We start from the raw sequence: 21,839 nt of genomic DNA, 5'->3' as shown, positions 1-21,839 counted from the left end.
TAATATCGCTTAAAATATTAGTTACGTTCATGCGGGTATTGTTTTTGGCACGGGTATAGGAAGGTTAAAATCTTCCCTCGTACCCTCCGAATAGGACTTTGCAGGTTATTCTGTTACATAAAATATCTACAAAAATCGGCACAACATAGTTTTATATAAGTCTAAGTCCTACTGTTGATTTTGCAATGATAGGGGTCAACCTATCCCCCATATAAAGTTCCCATCAGAAATTGGATTGAACGTCCATAATTGATTTATAAACCTTAATATCATGATGAAATTCATCATAAATAAGTCTTTATATAAAAATAAATTCTTTTTCCTAATTGTATGCGCCCATATTTTGCTCCCCCATAGAAAGGCACTTGCAGAAAATCAGTTTTTTATCAATAAATTGCTAAATTATGTCGTAATTAAGGTAAAATTCAATGTTTAACTTAAAAAAAATCCATTTCAAATGCACTCACAACTGATGTAGGGTATCATCATATAGTCAGCCCAGCCGTACTTGTTTCTTTTTTCATATCATTTTTGTCACTTAATAATTTTTCCTTGATGATGAGTTAATTTACATATGAATAGATTCATAAATGAGTGAATGAATTGCTGTCGTTAACTGATTATTTTTATTATCGTGGTTGTTGTGGTCCAACACTTTTTGTCGAACCTTTTTTTCAAATTGTATTAAATAATTTCTTTTTTTTTCCAATTATATGAACAGAAATATGCCCAATACAAACACAACACACACGCAATTTATTCAGAATTTTTAAATATATTCAAATTTCATAACGACAAAACCAAAAATAATAATATTTAACAAATACCGTAAAACAACAAAAAGGAATCCATAAAAACACCAACAGTAGCAAATGTCATTGGGAAGTAAGCGTTTATGAACATAAAGAATTGATGACAATTTAAATTTTCTGAATAATAAAATTCAATGAATGAATTAATTGAATTTATAATAAATGTTAAAAATATGCAACGGCCAAAATGTCTACATATAAAAATGCATTGTTTTTTGCTCAAAAGACATGTGCGGCAGGAATATGGAAAATAAAATTATGATAAGATTTTACATATTCACTTTGTCGTAAATGCATGAAAAAACCTTAATGTTGTTTTTATTTTTTTTAAATTTAAATAGAAGAACAGAACTACATATAAAGAATTGTACAAAAGAATGTTTGAATTTATTCAATTAATTGCATGTGTGACCATATAGTGTGGTCATTCAAATGTGGTATTTCCCTTTGCATCAAACAAACGCGTAATGAACTTTCTACCATTGTTTTCTCTCGGCATTAACATTTACATTCTATTTATATAACTATCAAACCACCACCCATTTATTCATTCATTCCATGCTTATCGGGTCGATGTTTTCTCATTTTGTAAACAGTTTTTCACTCATTTGCAATAGAAAGTAGGGTCCATTTCAACGCAACTCATGTTTTCACTAGATTGCATTTGGCATTTTAACATTTTGAAAGAGTTTTTCACTCAACTACATAATGGTACATTTACATGTACGGCTATGTATGTAGTTTATTATTACAGTCGTTCATCTTTAGTGTTATAAGTCAACGTACCTAAAATTATGATCCATAATGCCATCCATTACTTCTGTACTTTATATATAGAATGTAAGTTCAATGAATGCTGTCTTCTGAATTTTTCGGTGATTATTAATCGCCCTCTAATTAAACTTTGTCCAAAATATTTAGGATGACCCTTTTTAAAATGACACTGAAATATAGGGCATGAAAGTTATATTGGACCACTCTAATACACTATAAGTATTCGAAATTGTAGTTGTTATGTATTTCTATCATCACGGCAGTTGTTGGTGGTGTTATTCTATTAAAACAATGGAAATACGTGAAAAATAGAACTAACCATAGGATTTTGATGTCACGCATAATCTGTTTAGCTTATGTTCAACTCATACTTCTTACTTTCTATACTTTCAATAACTAATTCAAAATTAAGGTTTATTTTATTTCAAAATTTGTATTTAAAGCAGATATGTACATTTAAAACAATTATTTAAGTAGAATCCTGACAACAACTTCTTAAATGCTATATTATAACGAATATGTTTTTAGGTTTTACAAACATCAGCATAAACCTCTTATATAGTGGGGTAGGCTGAAAGGTAATGAGATATACATATGTTTACAAATTTTGTTTTGAATTCGAATTAAGGCTTACAAAATAGATAAAAGCATCTGCATTTTACGTAATATCGAAATAATTCACTTCGCAAATATTTTTATTTTAAAACAAGCAAGAATGATATGTGTATAATGTGTGTAACGTGTAAAATACTATTTATTAAACCCTACACCACTATAGTGGGGAGGGTGTTATTCGTTTCGATCTGATATTTGTAACGCACATTATTGGTCCTACATCCAAAGTATACTGATCAACTCAGAATCACTTTCTGACTATTAAGACATCTCCGTGTGTCCGACAAGCTGACAGGCGAGTGGTCCATGCAAACCTTGTGTGCAAGGTACATGCCTCAATTTTCAAGATATTTTGAAAATGGTTGAAATAGGTTATTTTTTTCACCTATCCCACATACAAACGGACCTTCCGATTTGGTGTTTTTAGCTCATAACTACGTCAAATACATATAATACTATCCCTATTTTTGACAATTTGACAAAGAGGTTTGTGCACCGTTTCAATATTCCAAGAGGACTTGTGGATTTCTTTCACCCATATTTTTAATTCTGCCCTCGTTGCGTTAAATGGGTTCGTCAGGTTCAATACTTCATAACTTAACTTAAGTGTTCGTTGCTGACTACTCTCGAGTGGTAAACCTTACCTCAGAGAGAGTATTAGGTTAGAGCTTTCTTACAATCCAATACGGTCTTAGATTTAACCTTGTCATCTGAAATCGCTCTAATTGCCTTCTGACTGTCAGTAAATATGTTAGCCCTGTGGGCGACATATTTATTCTAATCCAATTTACGCATTCTGTTATTGCTCGGACTTCTAATGCAATTTACGTAAATATCTAGCAACATTTCCAGAGCCTTGGTTGGCGTAGTACTCATGTCACAATTTATACCCAAGCAGCATATACACTGAACTCTCTGTACCAGTTTCTTTATTGCACTTTTATAAAGCTTATGTGTCATAGTAGGACTAAGGCCCTATGTGGTGTCTCCATTTTAATTTCCTGTCAAGGATTATACCTAAGTATTTAACTCTGTACATCTCCTTGCCCAGGAAGCAAGGTTCAGTGTACTTTGATTTTTTTTTCCTTTCTTATGAAAAGAAAGATTTCCGTCTTCGCCAGGTTAACATTAAGGCCTCTCGGTTGAGCACAGCTCAAGGCTGTATTCAAGCATGTAGTTGATTCAATTACGGAGCACCCGATCAACATAAAACTGGACTAAGGATTGGACAAGAGTTAGTGTTAGCCTCCCCTTCCCCCAATATCGGTTTATCTATAATATCCGATCTACCAGGTGGGAAATGAGAGTTCATTAGGATTTGGCTCCTCAACGTTACCCGCAGCGGCAAATGATGCAGATTTAGCGTCTAAAGGTATTTTAATGTTCTTGTCGAGACTTGTTGTAACAGCCCTTCCAATCGGCACCTTCCCAATTTTGAATATGACTACTTTAGAGGCGAAATAAGCCGTGCCTTTGTTCTTGGTAAGACTAGCCTTGGAGTTCTGGTAGATACCTATTACAATAGAGTTCCCTCAGGTTCTTCTTTCCTGTAAAGACATCCCATTTTTCCACGGCGAGCTCAGAATTTTGACATCCAAGAATTTCCAGTATACGCTCATTAGCCAGTTTACTGTCCCATCGTTTTATGTAGACAGTGGACTTTAAGAGCACCGAAAGCTCGCTCTTCTTTGCCAGTCCCAGCTTAGCGACGTCCCAGGGAGGAGGGATACCCTTCACCAAGTTCATCAGGGTGCTAACATATTGGTGAGATGTTAAAATCATCAATGTCACACATATGTTGAAGCGATTGCGTGGTCTACTATCTCATTGTTGACCTGATATTCTACCTTACTCTGCTGCTATTGGAATTTTGCCTGTTGGATTACCGGCATCATAAACTGCATATGCAGAGATCGTCTAGCTTCCCATTCCTCGTTTTTCGGGATACCTTTGAGATACCCTTACCTTCGAGGATTATTTCGCCGACGTATTCGTCTTCAAAATATTTGGTTTGGCATTGTCACCCATCAGGATTCTGAATTGAGGTTCCTTTGAGTGAGGAATGGCTTGGCTTCGACTGTTTATTAGAAGACGGGGAGCTATGTTTCTTCTCAGGTTCATTCTTGTTGTCAACTCTTCGGGAGACTTGATCCTCTTTGCCTCAGATATTGAAGGAGAATCCGATTTTTTCTTTGGAGTGTCGTGGGAGTGATTCACTATGATTTTTTTTTACTTTCCATAGTTGTCTTTTTCCAGTTTTTTTGGTCCGCGGGAAATACAATTTTCCCCAGTGGTGGACAATCTGCCTTCCCTCAGCTTAAGTTAAACTATAGCGAGGAGAGGACTGATGGTCCATCACTACCCCCTATCTGTCAGCCGGGGACGCGCTCTGTAGGAAACAACTGGAAAACTCCCCTGAGATTTTGTTTTTGTACCCTACACCACTTTTCAGGATTAGCATCTCTAATATGTATGTATGTAACATTAAAACTTTAAAACCATGAAATTATTAGTTTTAAGTTTTTTATTTAATTTTTGTTATTGGTATTTTTAAGTTTTTTAACTTACAATAAACTATAATGGCCACACATTTATCTCCTCGTATGAGTGTGTGTGTTATAAAAGAAACAAAATTTCGTAATATTCTCATTTCAATTCAACATTTGTTATCACACATCTGGGAATATCAATTCTTTATAAATTTTTTTGGATTAGTTTTTTTCTATGGTTGATTGTAAAATGAAAACAGAATAAGAACTTTTGTTTTTCATTTTCAGGGAAAACAAACGAGAACCCAAACAAACCATACAATTTGAAAGCGTGAGTAGCAACAGAATGTACATCGATGTGGTAGCAGCATCACTAAGAACAACAACCAATTATTTTTCGATTAGTTTCGCTATCATTCCTGCCAGCTACTAGCTTTGCAACAACATCCATCCATTCTAGCCATATTTGGCACATCCTTATAGTGATTGTAATAGTAGTATTTGAAATGAAACACATCCATCTTAAAAACTCACATACACAGATAAACAAACACAAGCAGTGGCAACTACCACCACCACTCCACCATCATCATCAGCAGTATCAACAACATCGTGAAAAGAACTCGCAACCCAAACTGACAACCACCACTACTATCGCCTGCGCCACCCTGCAACAAAGGAACATCTACAACAACAAAATCAACTGAAAAAGGAAAGTTTAACGAAAATATGTTACGGGCTTTAGACTCCTACAACAACAACAAAACATATCACACACACACATACCGAAACCCAAATAAGAAAAAAAAACACATAAATATGTATCAGGCAGCATCAGAAAAAAATAAATAAATAAAACATTCAGAAAAAAAGAAATAAATCTTACTAAAAAGCCATAAAGCATTTTCACCATTCGCAATTTAATATACGAGTGTTTGTATAATTTTTTTTCTCCTTGTTGTTGTTATTTTCCTAAGGGTACTTTGAGTGTGTATGCGTACATACGAGGACAATCTGATAATTTTACTTTATCCACCCTCTAAAAAACGTTAAAAAATCTATCGAAATTGTTTGTTTAGTTATCTATTGTAATTGTTTCAGTCTATGATAACCACATGGCTTAGAATATATCACATATAGGTCGGATATTTAATTTTTTAAGTATTAAGAAAATACGGAAAGCCAAGGAAAATTTTAGGACATTTGTATTAAAAATTAAAATTGTTGTGTATTGGGTGATCGAAATAACATTTTTAACATTATAGTTTACACAAATTTGGGATAATCACATAGAATTTCCAACGTTTCTATGATAATTCAATCTCAAATTTCTAGTTACTTATTATAATTGAAATGGTGAGATGCAAGGGGCATATGTAAAAAAAAAATAATATTTTAACTCAAAAACATTGCTTTTTGAGTTCAAATATTTTTTTCGATATCCCACTCGCATCCCACTAAGTATTCATAAGACTTCTAAAGGAAATGGCCTAAGCTTTTATTTGAGCAAAAAAATACAACAAAAACGTCTATTTTGAAAAAAATAGGGGAAAATTAATTCTCAAATATTGAAAAAAATCGTATTCTTAAGTTAAAATATATATATGTATATATTTTTTTTTTTTGAAAGATATCCCACTCGCAACAAAAAAACCCTTAAAGGAAATTGTCTAAGCTTTCTTTTGAGCAAAAAAAAGGAGTTTTTGGAAAAAAAAATGTAAAAAAAATTATTTAAAAAAAAGTTAAAAAAATTAATTTTTTTTTGGCAATTTTTTCTAGGAAAGTTACACACATTTGAAAAAATTTTATGTGGCAAAGTGCCACGCCCACATACAAAATAAGTATTTGAAGTCACATATCCCAGAAACTGCAACAACTGGACATGTCCCCACAAGAACATGTGGGGACAAAATGGACGAGCTAGTAAATTAGTATATCTGAGAAAATATAACAGCTAGAGTCCTCTAAATTCTTGGGTGCCACTTCAGTATGATGAATACATGAATACTTAGTACAAAAAATAAGCGGACTAGCAATAGTGATTAGTACAAAAAATCGTCTATATGGGAAACTACTAGAACTAGAATCTTAAAATTTCTGCACGAAGCATTTGAACATTTAAGTGAACATTTTGGGGGAAAAATTGGCGCACTAGTAATAGGGGCCGTGGTACCTCCCATATGATTTAAATAAAAAACGTTTAACTGGGAAACTAACAGATCTAGAATCCACAAATTTTGCACGAAGAACTTTGACATTCATTTGAACATTTGGGTAATAAATTGACGGACTAACAATAGGGGGCGTGGCACCTCTCATATAAATTAAATACAAAATAGAATCCTTAAAATTTGCGCTAATAACTCTGACATCCATGTGACCCCCCGGGGGCATGTTACCTTGGCGAGACTTCCGCCTTGGTGTTATTACAATCCCGGGGTATAAAGAGGTGGCCAATACCTCCAGTCTGACCGGGACTGAAAAATTGGTTACAGTCTGCCTGGCTTAGTCCTTGCATAGATTGCCAGAGGTCAGACCAGAGCACCGCATAATCTGGTACTACGGGTGGCCAGTTGCCCGCAGGACTATGTCCTGGCTGGTCAGTTGGTTGAGGTTCCTTCGGGATCCACGTAGTGGCTGTGGTTTAAACCCAAATTCGCGGGGAGAGTAAGTTGCGGTTAAAAGACTGATGCATGATAATAGTCAATATTTCGGGATAAGTTCGGTGCTGTTGCCGAAAACAACAGATACCCCACAGAGGAGTGACTGTGGGACTAAGCGTTGGAAATGGGTTGGTGTCAATTGTATATGATACGGGATGAATGTAGAGGTATGCGGGCCTCGTCCACCCGTATATCTAAATGGGTGTGTCGTATGTTTTTCTCTTATAAATGTGTCGGATAAATGAGAAGTGTGCTGGGTTGAATGATGATGGATGAAAGGTGATACCATTAAATTTTCCTTCCTTGTCCAGATATGTTCAGAGTAAACTCTGTTCATATCAGAATTGCCACAGCGTGTCACTGTGAGTAAGAACAATGTCTACGGCTTATTGATGGATCGTGCTTCGGTCCACCGGTTACGTCTCTAGGTGCTGTTGCCGAATCAATAGAGCCATAGTAGTGTGGTTGGGCGACATTATGTCAGGGTAGATTGAGCTTGCTCATGACACCTGTCTTTCCCCAACGTGACTACTTTGGCAAGAGATTAGATAGCTCGAGTACTTCAGCAAAGTACTTGTGCATGGACCGGTCAAAGCCAATGTACGAAAATTGCCACCTAGGTTCTTCATTGAAGAAAAAGGGACGATGGTAGACCGTTCTCAAGTCTACCCAGTGGATGAAAAAGACCACCGTGAGATAAGGCGGTCAAGGCAGGTGCTCACGTTAAAACTCTCGACAGTCAGACATCCATGTGAATATTTGGATCTAGAATTTTCAAATTTTGCACGAAGAACTTTGACATTCATGTGAACATGGGAGGTACCATACCCCTATTTCGGACTATCAATAGGGGCAATGGGTGCATTAGTTCGAAACTTAAAACCTTACCCTCTTACAAAAAATTATATTTTTTCTTGGATTCGGAAAAGATCAGTCCATAAGTTCCCTTCTTTTAAAAATGCTGCCCTAAAAACATCAATAAAAACCGCACTTCACGATTTTTGAAGATTCTAGCTCTATTAGTTTACCAGGTATACCAATTTTTATTTCAATGCATATGGGAGGAAACATTACCCCTATTGATAGTCCGAAATAGGAGTATGGGGACTTATGGACTGATCTTTTCCGAGTCCAAGAAAAAATATAATTTTTTGTAAGAGGGTCTATTAAGTTTCGATTTTTTTGGTCAACCGACAAACAGCTATAAGGCCACTCAAACTAATGCACCCAATATAACAAACTAATTTTCATTTTGGCATCGTAATTGTATTACTCACGTATTCACATATACATTCTGTTTCTATATCAGGACACATTAGAATTTTATAAGAAATTAAAGTTGTTGTTTTGTACCCTTCTTAGACTTGTACGTGTATGTAGGACGAACTGTAAAGTGAAGTGGAGGAAGGAAGTGTACTGTGCGGGTAAGTAGAAGACGCAGGAGTAGAAATAAAATATATTAATATAAAGAAGGCTGAATAATTTCTTCGACTTATTACAAAGATACTGGTGATACAAACACTCTCACAATAGAAAAAAAAACTAAACCTATGCACGCACTAAGTGTGATATATTTTCCAGGATTATATAGAAAGAGCAAAAAAATAATGTTTTATTATCGCATATTCTTTCTATGTTATGTTGTTATTGTTGTTGTTGGGTGAAACTTCTAAAGTACAGTAGTTTTCCGATTTAACGAACCCATATGTTGTCAGGCCTGTTCGTAAAATTGAAAAGTTCGTTATATGCAGTACTAACTAAAACGTGGGTTTTTGGTAGGAAAATAATTAAAAATAGGTACATAAAATATTTTTTAAATGTATTTTATAAAAATTCTTTTTTTTTTATAAAAATAGCACAAAACACAAAATTCCGAATCTTATATACCCACCTTCAAACCATATTTGTGTCGAATTTAATCGCTGTATTTTTAATTCAGTCATGAGCTTTAAAGTTATTTCTCAAAGTTCATCGCTATACTCGTATTTTTAAGCGAGTAATGAGCGTTGACGTAATTTTCTTAAGGGGGCCTGATATGGGGGGTAAGGTCAATTATGGACCGATTCCCATAAAATTTGTTAGAGATTTCGGTTAGTATAGAACATGTTTATATCGAATTTCATCGGCGTACTCGTATTGTTAAGCGAGTATTGAGCGTTAAAGTCATTATCTGAAGGACGGACGGACATAGCTACATCGAACTAAAATTTAATAAGAACCCAGAATGTGTTACAGTTTTGGGTATAAAAGCACCGCTTAAAACAACTGTATAGTTTTTTGCTACAACTTAGGTTATTTGTGATTTTTGATAAATGTCATTTTATCTTCATTTAAATAATAATATTTTTATTAGTTCGTTAAACAGAGTACAAAAAACAAGTTTTGTTCGTTATTTAAGGTAGTCAATAGGAAAAATTAGCTTGTTCGTTAAATGCGATGTTCGTAGAATTGAATGGTCGTTAAATCGGAAAACTACTGTAATAGAATCGAAAAGAAACTCATTTAAAAGTGCGAAAAAGAAAGGATATTAAAAGGTACAACAAAATAAATAAAAAAGGCAAATATACTATAAGGATATTAAACAAATAACAACAACAGCATTTTCTACATACATATGGATGAAGGAAACTTTGCCTCGTCACCCCACATGCCCCCCTTGCTACTTTGTATTAGATTCCCGTGCATAATAAGTATTTTTCCTGAAGTAAACAGCATCTGTCTTATAGAAAATTTTTAATTTTTTTGTTTCTTTGGGAAAAAAGGAAACAACTGAATGAATTATTTGTTTCGTATTTCACATTTACTGCCTCATCTTGAAATATTACATCGGGTGAATGATAAACGAGTATTTATGAACGAGTTCAAGTACGATGTTATGCGCTTAATTTAAAAAAACGAGCTTCAATTTATTTTAATGTTACACGTAATTATTTATTTAGCTTTTTATTTCCGTTAAAAATATAACACTAAAATAAATATTGTATTGAACAAATATTGGAGAAAAATAATTTTCTAGAGATTTAAATATGGGGCCACCTAAATAGTACCACTTGTTCATTAGGGAATTATTGTCCTAGTGATATTGTCACAAAACATCTGGTCGTATATTTTCACTTATAACATGCTAAACTCTTAGAACTACATTATATTTTGCCAAATATAATCCTTAAATTTTTCAAATATTTAATATATTATTCAATTAACTCACGTTTTAGAGCTGGTCAGCGTAAACATTATATTCATTCGTATTGGTGTAATTATTAACAAGATAAACATTTATAGGAATATTTCAGTAGTTTCATTTTGGCAAGTCTCAAATCATTTTTATTGCTCAAACAAATTTGCAAATAAAAATTTATAAAATAGATAAATATTTCAAATAACCAGATATGCGGTAGGTTAAATAAAACTGTTGATATTTCAGTTGCAAAAAAATAAAATAAAACAAATAAAGCCATAAAAATTCCAACACATTCTGGCAATTTGGCTCATCAAAAATGGCAAACAAACGTACCATCCCAATCTGCCATCCAGCCAAACAGTCACTCAGTCAGTTAAACTAAACCAAAGTTATATTTGTACTCAAATTACACACAACAAACAAATAGTTAGATGGACGAACGGACAGACATGCGAAAAAATTTAATTCCTAAAACGTATTTTGCAATTCGTAAGATAAAATAAAACAAAAAAATCGCAAATAAAAAAATTCCTAATTTGAGTACGTGTCTAAAACAGAAACGCAAGTTCGACAAACGACCAGACAGACGACGGACGGACGAATCGTATAAATTTAGCAAATTGTAAAGTTAAACTCATGCGGTACGTTCTCCAATCCCTCCATCCAATACGCACGAATAAGTTTCATATGGAAATTGAACATAACTCGCCATAGAAAAAGTTTAAAATAAAAAAAAATAATAATTTAACACATTGCACTATGACTGCAAATCACTCTCATTTTAACTTGAAAAGTTTACAACAATGTGCAACTTTGCGTAGTGGCGTTACATGCAGACGACCAAAATATTTTTTGACGAGTTTTTCCATGTCAATCCAACATTGAAATTGAAATATATACGTTGCAATACGACTACGTGTACGAAGTATTTACATTAGAGTAGCCCCGTTAGTATGGAGAAAGAAAATATTCCCACCGAAAATTAAACTTTAATTCAATTCTAAAAATTTAAGTCTGAACAAACATTTTCAAACATGGTATCTTAGAATTAACTAAATTCTAATTTTCGGCGGGAACATCTGCAATTACCATTTTGGGGCAACTCTAATATACATACACACATCAGCATGGAGTGTGACAAGTCTTTTTCAACTCTATTTGGAAGTACTTGTCATCGTGCCACATTTTTAATGCAGAGCTTTTAAAGTATTTAATATTTGTCCAATTAAAATTAACAAAACCTTTTTGAATATTTTTTAAAGTGTCATAATGTCATAATGTCCACCGACATTATGACATTTTAAAAAAGTGACATAATGTCCATGGACATTACGTCGCTCTAAGGTGTGTCATAAGGTATATGGACATTATGACACGTCACCATTAAAAAATGTCTACCATATATGTTTTTCCTGTTATAATAGGATTTAGTAATAAATTTCCCCAAATTACATTTTATTAAAATTGAACAAAACATATTTCGACGGCTATTGGCGGTTACAATTTTTTGCAGGGACATACCTTGCAAGTTCCTTTAAGAGATAAATCTAGTCACTGGACGGGCTTCGACGGTATTTTTTTTTGGCAAGCTAAATAATATTGATTGAGGTATATTATATTTCGTTATGCACTAATAAGTTTAAAAAATTTAATCGAAAATATGATCCAACATTTGATTAAGTTCTCGAGTTTCTATCATAAAAATGAAATGTCCATATGAAAACCCCTTTTGTATTGGAGGAGAGCATTTTGTTAGCTACCGTAAAAACTACGTTTCTCCAAATTCAGAAAATACCGATTTTTTAATCTTGTCCACCTAGCGTAGGGTCTTTCTTCTATACGATATTTCCAACACCTACTATTTTCTATATAATATAATTCTTTGTATGTGATAAAAGTAATACTTATGTGTAACGAAGTAAATACCCAAACATTTGTTAGAAATAAATCTCTTTATTTCATTTTAGAATTTTGATGAATTATTTATTTCATAATGAAATAACTCCCCATTTCAAATGTAAAATAATGCCCCAAAAAGTGAATTAAATACCCAAATTTCATTGTTATTGCTTTCCGAACAAATTGTTGGAGAGTTATTACATGACGCCAATTTTGAAATTATTTTGAACGAAATGCATGTCAAATGCAAGGTTTTTCGGATATCTTTATTGATATATGATATAAATATTGATATATTATGAAATAATTCCCCAATTAAAAAATGAAAAAAGCCCCAACGAAATGAAATAAATTCCTAAATTAAAATGAAATAACACCCAATTTTTGGGGATTTATTTCATATGAAACAAATCCCTAATTTTAAAATAAAATAAGTTCCCATTTAAAAATAACAAATTATGGAACAAGTCGGTTTTAGTGACATTTCTAAAAAAGTAGGTCGCTCATACTTTCGAGTGGGGCTTCAAAGTTTAATACATTTCAGTTTAATCGCTTAATTAAGATTCCCTTAATAGCCGGCCTGCGGCCGGGCGCAAGGACTTTCTACTCTATGGTATGTCCAACAACGGCTTCGCTTAATAAATATTTTTTAAATAGCCGGCCTACGGCCGGACGCTAGGATTTACCACTCTATAATATGACCAACACCGTCTGCTTCGCTTAGTAAAGATTTCCTAAATAGCCGGTCTAAGGCTGAACATTCTTGATACAGGGAGAGTGTATTCTTAGCAAAGCCGGTGTCCAATGTACCCCAGAGGATAAAATCCTTGCGCCCGGCCGAAGACCGCCTATCTGACATGTATTTTTTTATTTCGTGTGATAAAAGTAATATAGTGAAATAACTCCCCAAAAATATTTTTAGGGATTTATTTAATTTTTGAATTTTGAGGAATTATTTCATAATGAAATAACTCCCCATTTTAAATGTGAAATAATGCCCCAAAAAACGAATTAAATCCCCAAATTTCGTTGTTTTTGCTTTCTGAACAAATTTTTAGGGAGTTATTTCATTTTTGTTTTGGGGAGTTATTTCATGACGCCTTGATATACATATGGGGTTTTTATACACATATCGAATATATAATTGATATAAACATATTTTCAAAACGATTTGGTTCTTTAGTAGTCTGGAAAATTACCTTTGGTAATAATGAGTTTTTATATAAAGGCTGAACCCATCAAAATGCTAACGATTTTTTTTAATTTTGAAAGAGAATTTTGCAGTTTAATAAAACTTATTTAAATTTCTCTCTATTTATGTAATACATATATATATATATATATATATATATATATAAAAGATATTCATATAGGTAAATGCTACAAGGTTAAAACTATCTTAATAGTATATTCAATGTTAAACGACTTTGTCATAAATAAGACTCGCCACAGCCTAAAAAACGCAAATTCAATTTAGAGTAACACTCCAACTAGACTTGTGGCAGGAAGAATGGCGGGAGTTTTTAATTAAAATTTTTTTGAGAATACGGATTAAGTAAGAATCATATCTAACAAAGTGTCACAAAAATATCCAGAATTATTGGTTATTGAAGATCTATAATTAAATCTTAAAAAATACACATACACTCAATAATATTATATAAGAAATAGTACTTTGTTTAAGCACTTCCTTCAAAAAAGTACAAAATACTAGATTCAAGTACTGATCTTCAAGTATAATCATTTTCATTTTAGCTCTCGTTGTGTATATCAAGGTGGTTTCACATTGTACTTATTCGAACGCATACTTAATATCTGATGAAAATGAAATTGATTTTAGGATGTTAAAAATATACATAATTAACCCTACATGTCTTAAACAGAATTTTGAAAATGACCAACATGTTTTTATTTCAAGAAATTTATTAAATCAAAAAATCAATGTTCTCTGTAACTCTAATTCATACTTCAGAATCCAGAACATTTCAACAAAAAAGAGTTAAATTTGCTAACTTACACAAAATATTTGAAAGAAAAACATGTTTGATACATGCCGTGAGGGCCAAATTAATATATATCCCGCAGTTGTTGTGGACACCCTGTAATGATTAAATAAACCGTTTGTAATTACGATTGTGTCACTGTCATCGCTTTGGCTGCTTACTCCACGTCAGACTTGTATGGATTTCTATACGTATAAAAGTGGCACGAATACATGTTGTAGTAAGTATATGGAAACAATAATGTCACAATACATTATAATTTTTCATTTAATGTGATGAGCAGATTTACATGCAACGAATGCACTTTAATGTAAACAACAACTGTGTTTTGTACAATGTTATTTTGGTATTGTAGAATATTTGTGCTAGAGCAATCAGACGGCGTAAATGCAATTTTGTTTCTTATAAAGAAAATTTGATTTGGCCAACAACATTTGACCAGCTGTTGACAACCCTTTAACTCAGCACCTGAATTTCTAATTTCAAACAGTTAGTCAAACTTAGTAAGTGCAGCAATAGTTGAAAGAATAAAATTAAATTTGAATAATAAATAACATTTATTAAGTCTTCAAATAAATTATTTACTATAATGGGATACTTTATTAATAGAATTTTTAATAAAAATATAGTGAAATATTTAAGAAGATTTATTTAGCTTGTTTTCTTTGTAACATAACGCAATCGTAAATTATTTGTTTTTAAAACTTTAGAATTTATTAAGACTTCAATTCCTGGAATTGACAAAAGTTAGATATAGTCGTTGGCGATGAAAAAATAATTTAATTAAAATATTTCAATTTGAGAATAACGAAAGAACACTCTTAACAAACAAAACCAAATCAGTTTTATTTTTATTTTATAAATCCCCAAGGATCATTTACAAATTCAGTATTTGGTTTGAAAAGTTGTCGTAACATGTCATACGAGAAATGTTTTATCGCTGCTCAAATTTCAATCCACAACTAAATGAATTTATTTTGGATTTTTAAGTCTTTGCTGGAAAAAAATTGTCTTAAACCAATTTCCCCAAAGATTTGGTTGCCAGCCACAGCATAAACTAAAAACATGACAAAAGAAGAAAACAACTCTAAGATAATTTTTTTTATCCCCACAGTTTTGATTGAGTTCGTCTGTTGGTTGATGGTGATGATGGGTTGTATTGTGCTGGTGGCAATCGTTGATGATGATGTTGTTATTTCTTAATTCAATTGTGGTTGAAAATAGGAATATGTATGTTGTTTTCATTTTTTTCTTAAAAGTTTGAGCATAATACACAATTTTGAAGAAATTGAAATGTCGAAATTGTGTGGTTTACGGTTACGGTTTTTGCTTGTTTTTTCCATTTTTATTTCATATGTTTGTGAAAGTAACAAAAAAGTTTGCGTTTAGAATATTTTTGTTCACAAATAGAAAGCAAAGTTATTCCAAGTTTTTCCTTAAAAAATCTTTTTTTATTGTTATTTTTTCGGAAAAACAAGAAGTTTTTGTTTTGTAGGCTTGTTTTTCTTAGCAAACAAAAAAGGGGAGATTCCATGTACTCAATACAATTTTGATTGCTTTTGACAAAACTTTTGTAAAAAAAAATGAAACAACTTTTTCTGTTGTTTACGGCTGTGGTTGCTTTCTGTACACTTAGCGAAAATGTGCTAAAAGTTCCGCAAAAACATTTTTCATTTAAGATGAATCACAGAGTTAAAAATTGTGATTTAATTTTTAATAGACATAACTTTTAGACTTCTATTTCATAATTTTTAGTACAATTATTATTGATGTCGAACATATAGCTGTAACAATAATTTCGGAGCTTTTAAATTCATATTGTTCAATTACAATATTTGTAATTATTTGTCCTACATTGAACCCGTTTTCACTGGATATTCGATTTGATATTTAACTGCCATGTTGTTTTCTGTTCGGAGACTGAATTCTTTTGTGAGAACATTTTCAGGCAATCTTTAATCTATATACAGTAGTTTTCCGATTTAACGAACCCATATGTTGTCAGACCTGTTCGTAAAATTGAAAAGTTCGTTATATACAGTACTAACTAAAACGTGGGTTTTTGGTAGGAAAATAATTAAAAATAGGTACATAAAATATTTTTTAAATGTATTTTATAAAAATTAATTCTTTTTTTTTTATAAAAATAGCACAAAACACAAAATTCCGAATCTTATATACCCACCTTCAAACCATATTTGTGTCGAATTTAATCGCTGTATTTTTAATTCAGTCATGAGCTTTAAAGTTATTTCTCGAAGTTCATCGGTATACTCGTATTTTTAAGCGAGTAATGAGCGTTGAAGTAATTTTCTTAAGGGGGCCTGATATGGAGGGTAAGGTCAATTATGGACCGATTCCCATAAAATTTGTTAGAGATTTCGGTTAGTATAGAACATGTTTGTATCGAATTTCATCGGCGTACTCGTATTGTTAAGCGAGTAATGAGCGTTAAAGTCATTATCTGAAGGACGGACGGACATAGCTACATCGAACTAAAATTTAATAAGAACCCAGAATGTGTTACAGTTTTGGGTATAAAAGCACCGCTTAAAACAACGGTATAGTTTTTTGCTACAACTTAGGTTATTTGTTATTTTTGATAAATGTCATTTTATCTTCATATAAATAATAATATTTTTATTAGTTCGTTAAACAGAGTACAAAAAACAATTTTGTTCGTTACTTAAGGTAGTCAATAGGAAAATTAGCTTGTTCGTTAAATGCGATGTTCGTAGAATTAAATGATCGTTAAATCGGAAAACTACTGTACATTATATAAAAAATTAATGTGTGTTTGCATGTATGTCTGTATGTTTGTTTTAAGTCTATAACCACCTAAACGGCCAAACTGATTTTGTTGAAATTTTTACAGTGTGTTCCCGTATGCCTGGAAGGAAAAAATCCAAGCCCACTTACTAAATAACTATTATAAGTAGTATTTCTCGGAAACTGGTACGACATAAATTTTGCACGAACAACTTTGACACATATATGAATACTGGGGGAACAAATGGGCGAAACAGCATTAGTGGTTGTGGCACATCCCACGCCTATATTGCTAGCCAATACCAAAAGACGTAAATTTTGAAAACTATAACAGGATCTAGAAACCTCAAATGTTGTACGTATTGTAGGGGACAAATATTTAGTATTTTACTTCGAGCTTACTTAAGTATAACTTCTATGAAAGGCTGGAGGTATTTAGATGCGTATGATTATACATACATAAGGTAGATGAATGGAAAATTGTACCCGATAAAGGACTCTCGATACTGCAAATCATTTTCTTTGAAAAATTAGTTTTTCGTAAATGACTTTTTCAAGTGTAGACACAATTTTAATCATATACAAGTATTGCTTGATTGCTTTTTCGGTGTTTTTCTATTATTAAGTATCATTGAAGTAAACACATTCACTAGAATACATTCCACTTTTTTCCATACTCTCAGCATCTTTAAAGTGGTGCCAATCTTATGTTATTTCAAGTCGTCCAACCAACCAAAATTCCGTTTTGTTCGAATTCTTTACTGTATTCGAATTTATTGTAATTTTATTCAATTGACAAATCGGAAATGTTTAAAAAAAGTGTATATACTTTTCATACATTGTGGTATGAAATTAAAGTGGGTGGCAATTTTGAGGGTAATTTTATATGATTTGGTTTGCAACTTCTGAAGAAAAAAATTACTAAAAGACCAAAAAATAAACAACTACCATCATAAATTATGGTAAAATCTATAAATTACTTTAATTACTTGTTATTGTGGAAACTTAAAACCAAAAAAAGGAACGAAGAGAAAAAACACAGCAAATTTTTTGTTAAGAAAAGAAACTTTTCGAATTTTTAACTTTTATAACATCAAATAAATTATTTTGTTCCTAAATAAGAAAATGAAAACAAATGTTATTTATGGCTGCCAATAAAATAAAATTGAAGAATACTTTTATAAATATTCAAGTGTATCTATCTACCATTCACATGACACAACAAAAATGTTCAAAAATACTACATTTTACCTGTTCTCACTTGAGCATTTAAAAATTGTACTAATGTACACACTTGCACTGCTGTGCTAAGTAGTACTATTTGCATTTTGAATGCAACAAATGCTTACAAAATCATAAAGCTGGACATTTAACGAGCTCATTGACCTCATAAATTGTATTAAATCACCTTACATCACACTACTTTAAATGCAGACAAGGTTGACAATGTCGATATAATAACGAAAACCCCTCATTGCATTTCTTATATAATTGCTTTTGTCAATGTATTTCCATAAATACAACTTTCTTTGCAGCGTCGTCTTTTATTTAAAGTTGAGAATAACAACAAGAACAACAACAAGAAGAAAGCAAAAAAGAAAACAATTAACCTTGATCTTGGTAATCGTAATTTAGACAGTGGGAAAATAATGGTTGCGGTGGCCTTGCACTAAATATTCCAGCCACAATTACACCTTTATTGCTCTATTATTACCTCATTTGTTTTGGATCATAAAATATTATACATTTCTAAGCTTAACTAGTACTTGTACTAACACATATTCAGATACACGTACTTTAACATAAATAAAATCTCTTTGACAATTAAACGAGGTTACAGAAGAAGAAAATTGTCACAGACTATGTTACAAAAGTACGCCGCCAGCAATAGTTGCGACAAGTTTTATTACATACAAATTCCAGAAAACACTTTCATTTTATTTAAAACAAAGACACGTATAATGACACATTTTAACTTGACTGACAATGCAACAATTTGTTTGTTAGATCCTTATCCGTTGGCATTGAATGTCTCATTAAGTTGCTTATCATCCATGACGCAATTGAGAATATCACCTGTCTAAAAAGATATGACATACTATTATTATTACTATAAGTTAGAAAACTGCAAAATTTTATGAAGCTGCAGAAAATTTACATATGTAAAGACGTTCACACCTATTAAATATTTAACGAACAAACGTGACCCCTAAAATATCGACATTTTGATTTCCTTTAAATATATATTTATTTACAATTACAAAAATCATGTAAGATCGAAAAACATATCCAAAGAGTGAGAGTGATATATTCGGTTATGCCGAATCTAAATAGTTTCAGAGTTTAATTTTTAGAAGTGGACCGTATATCGGAGGTCAGATAAATTATGGGCCCATTTAGAAAAAATTTAGGAGTGATGTGTATATATCAAAAACTTATTTATAAGTCCGGTATCTTTATTTATCAATGAAATGTGCGATTTTTGGAAGTGAATCTTATACGGGAGTTATGACCTATTGTGGACTGATCCAGAAAATATTTCTCAGGATGGTTCATATCTACACATTAAACACATTCATTACGAAATTTATACCGATATCTTCATTTATTAATGAAATATATTCATTTACGTGTTTATCGTAAGTGAGTCATTATATGGTAGCTATGACCAATTAATGATCGATCCGGAAAAAATTTGATAGAGTCATATATGTATACACAAAACATTTCGGTAGGGTGTTTTATATGTATGTACTTTAAACACATTCATGATGAATTTTATACCGATATCTTTATTCACTAATGGTTATCGGCAATAGGCCTTATATGTGAACTATGCCCAATTATGGAACGATCCAAAAAATATTTTTCAGAGTGATATACATATGTATGTATATACAAAACATATTTATGTCGAATATATTTCCAATATTTTTATTTCTTAAATAGAGATTTTCGGAAGTGGACCTTATATGGATCGTTTATGACCATTTATGGACCGATACATATTTACGTTGGTAATATGATTTCTGTTCATATTATATACATATGTGCAGAATTTCGTGGTAGTCCGGAATTTTTACTCATAACTTTTTACGTTGTGAACCGATTTTGCTGATTTTCAATAACAAACTGCTCAGACCAATAATGAATATTTTCGGAGAACTTTTACACAGACAGAAAGACGGACGGATATAGCTAAATCGACAGATATTTTAATAAGGACCCGGAATATATATACATTGTTGGGTCTCAGATGAATGTTTCTTGGTGTAACATACGGAATGACTTATATACATATACACCCTATCACCACTGATGGTTGTGTAGGGTATAATAAAACATAATAAAAACTAAATATACCCAAATTATGACCCTAATAATAAGAAAAACAATGAAAATGTTTAATAGAAACTAAAAAAAAGATAAATAAAAATATTAAAATCATTGTACTCGTCTCATTATCAATTATCATTTGTTCACACTTATGTTTTAATATGTTGCGACTAAAAAAGCGACCAGAAACACAAAAGTAAAAAATATACACCAACACATAATATTTATGTATGTAGCACACTGTTGATAGTCTCATCTCTCAAAGATGATGATACCTAAAAACATGTATCCATTGAGATACAAACGTATCTCTGCTCCGCTTAGAAGTATAAAAAATAAACAAAATAATATAACATTTATTTATCAAAAAATTAAAAAAACAAAAACAACATAAATTGCCAAAGAAATCTACCGTCCGCATTATAATCATGCTTGATTTGGTTTATTTCTCAACCTACATATTTTGGAACTGAATTTCAAAAAAAGTCGATGTAAAAAAAGCTACAAAAAGACAAAAAATGTGAATGAAAATACCGAAATATAATATACGGCATTTTTTCTACTTATTTTTCGTTTCGCTAAATATGAAGAGTCAAAAACTCATAAGTTCTTTTTCCATCTAAATAAATGTTGCAAGCAGCATCTTTATCGTTTACAGTAAAATTTTGTGCCCTACACTCTACACTATAAAACGCAAATTGAAACAATATTTTTCAAATAGTATCAATTATTTTTAATGTTACCGTCACTTGTCTTAGATTTTTCAAACAACTTTTTTAACATAATTATTATTTGTTTGGACCTAAGTTTTGATAAGTCAGATATAAAATTCCATGACTTATGCTAACTCAACTCTAGGATCTCGTAAAGCTTAAAGTCGAGAGAGGTTTTTAAACTCTCAACAAACATATAATGTATTCTGACCTGTGGTTCCCTTCTTGGACTCGATGTTACTACTTTACAAATTAATACTTTTTTTGCTTACAGAATGATATATTTTTGGAAAGGGCTACGTCCATTGGTTATTAATTATGTCAAAATTTGGAGATAAAAAGGTTGTAATTTTGCTCTGCTTTTTTTTACCAGATTTAAGATTTTTTCGACGGAATTTTCTATTTTAAAATGTAATACGAATCGAGCTCAAATCATGAATGCAATTCTGGGAAAAAGCACATAAACATGTATACTAATAAACTTTTTTTCAAGTATGAATCAGGCTCAAACAATTCTTGAAATAGGAATATTTTGGTATAATTTCAATTTTATATATATTTTGTACATTATAAGATTAATTTGAT

Source organism: Lucilia sericata, unplaced genomic scaffold (genome assembly GCF_015586225.1).
Source record: "Lucilia sericata isolate MDLA Ls3-8-SP2 unplaced genomic scaffold, ASM1558622v1 Contig000052F_arrow, whole genome shotgun sequence".
In the NCBI taxonomy this organism is placed as follows: Eukaryota; Metazoa; Arthropoda; class Insecta; order Diptera; family Calliphoridae; genus Lucilia; species Lucilia sericata.
Note: the sequence above shows the minus strand (reverse complement) of the source record.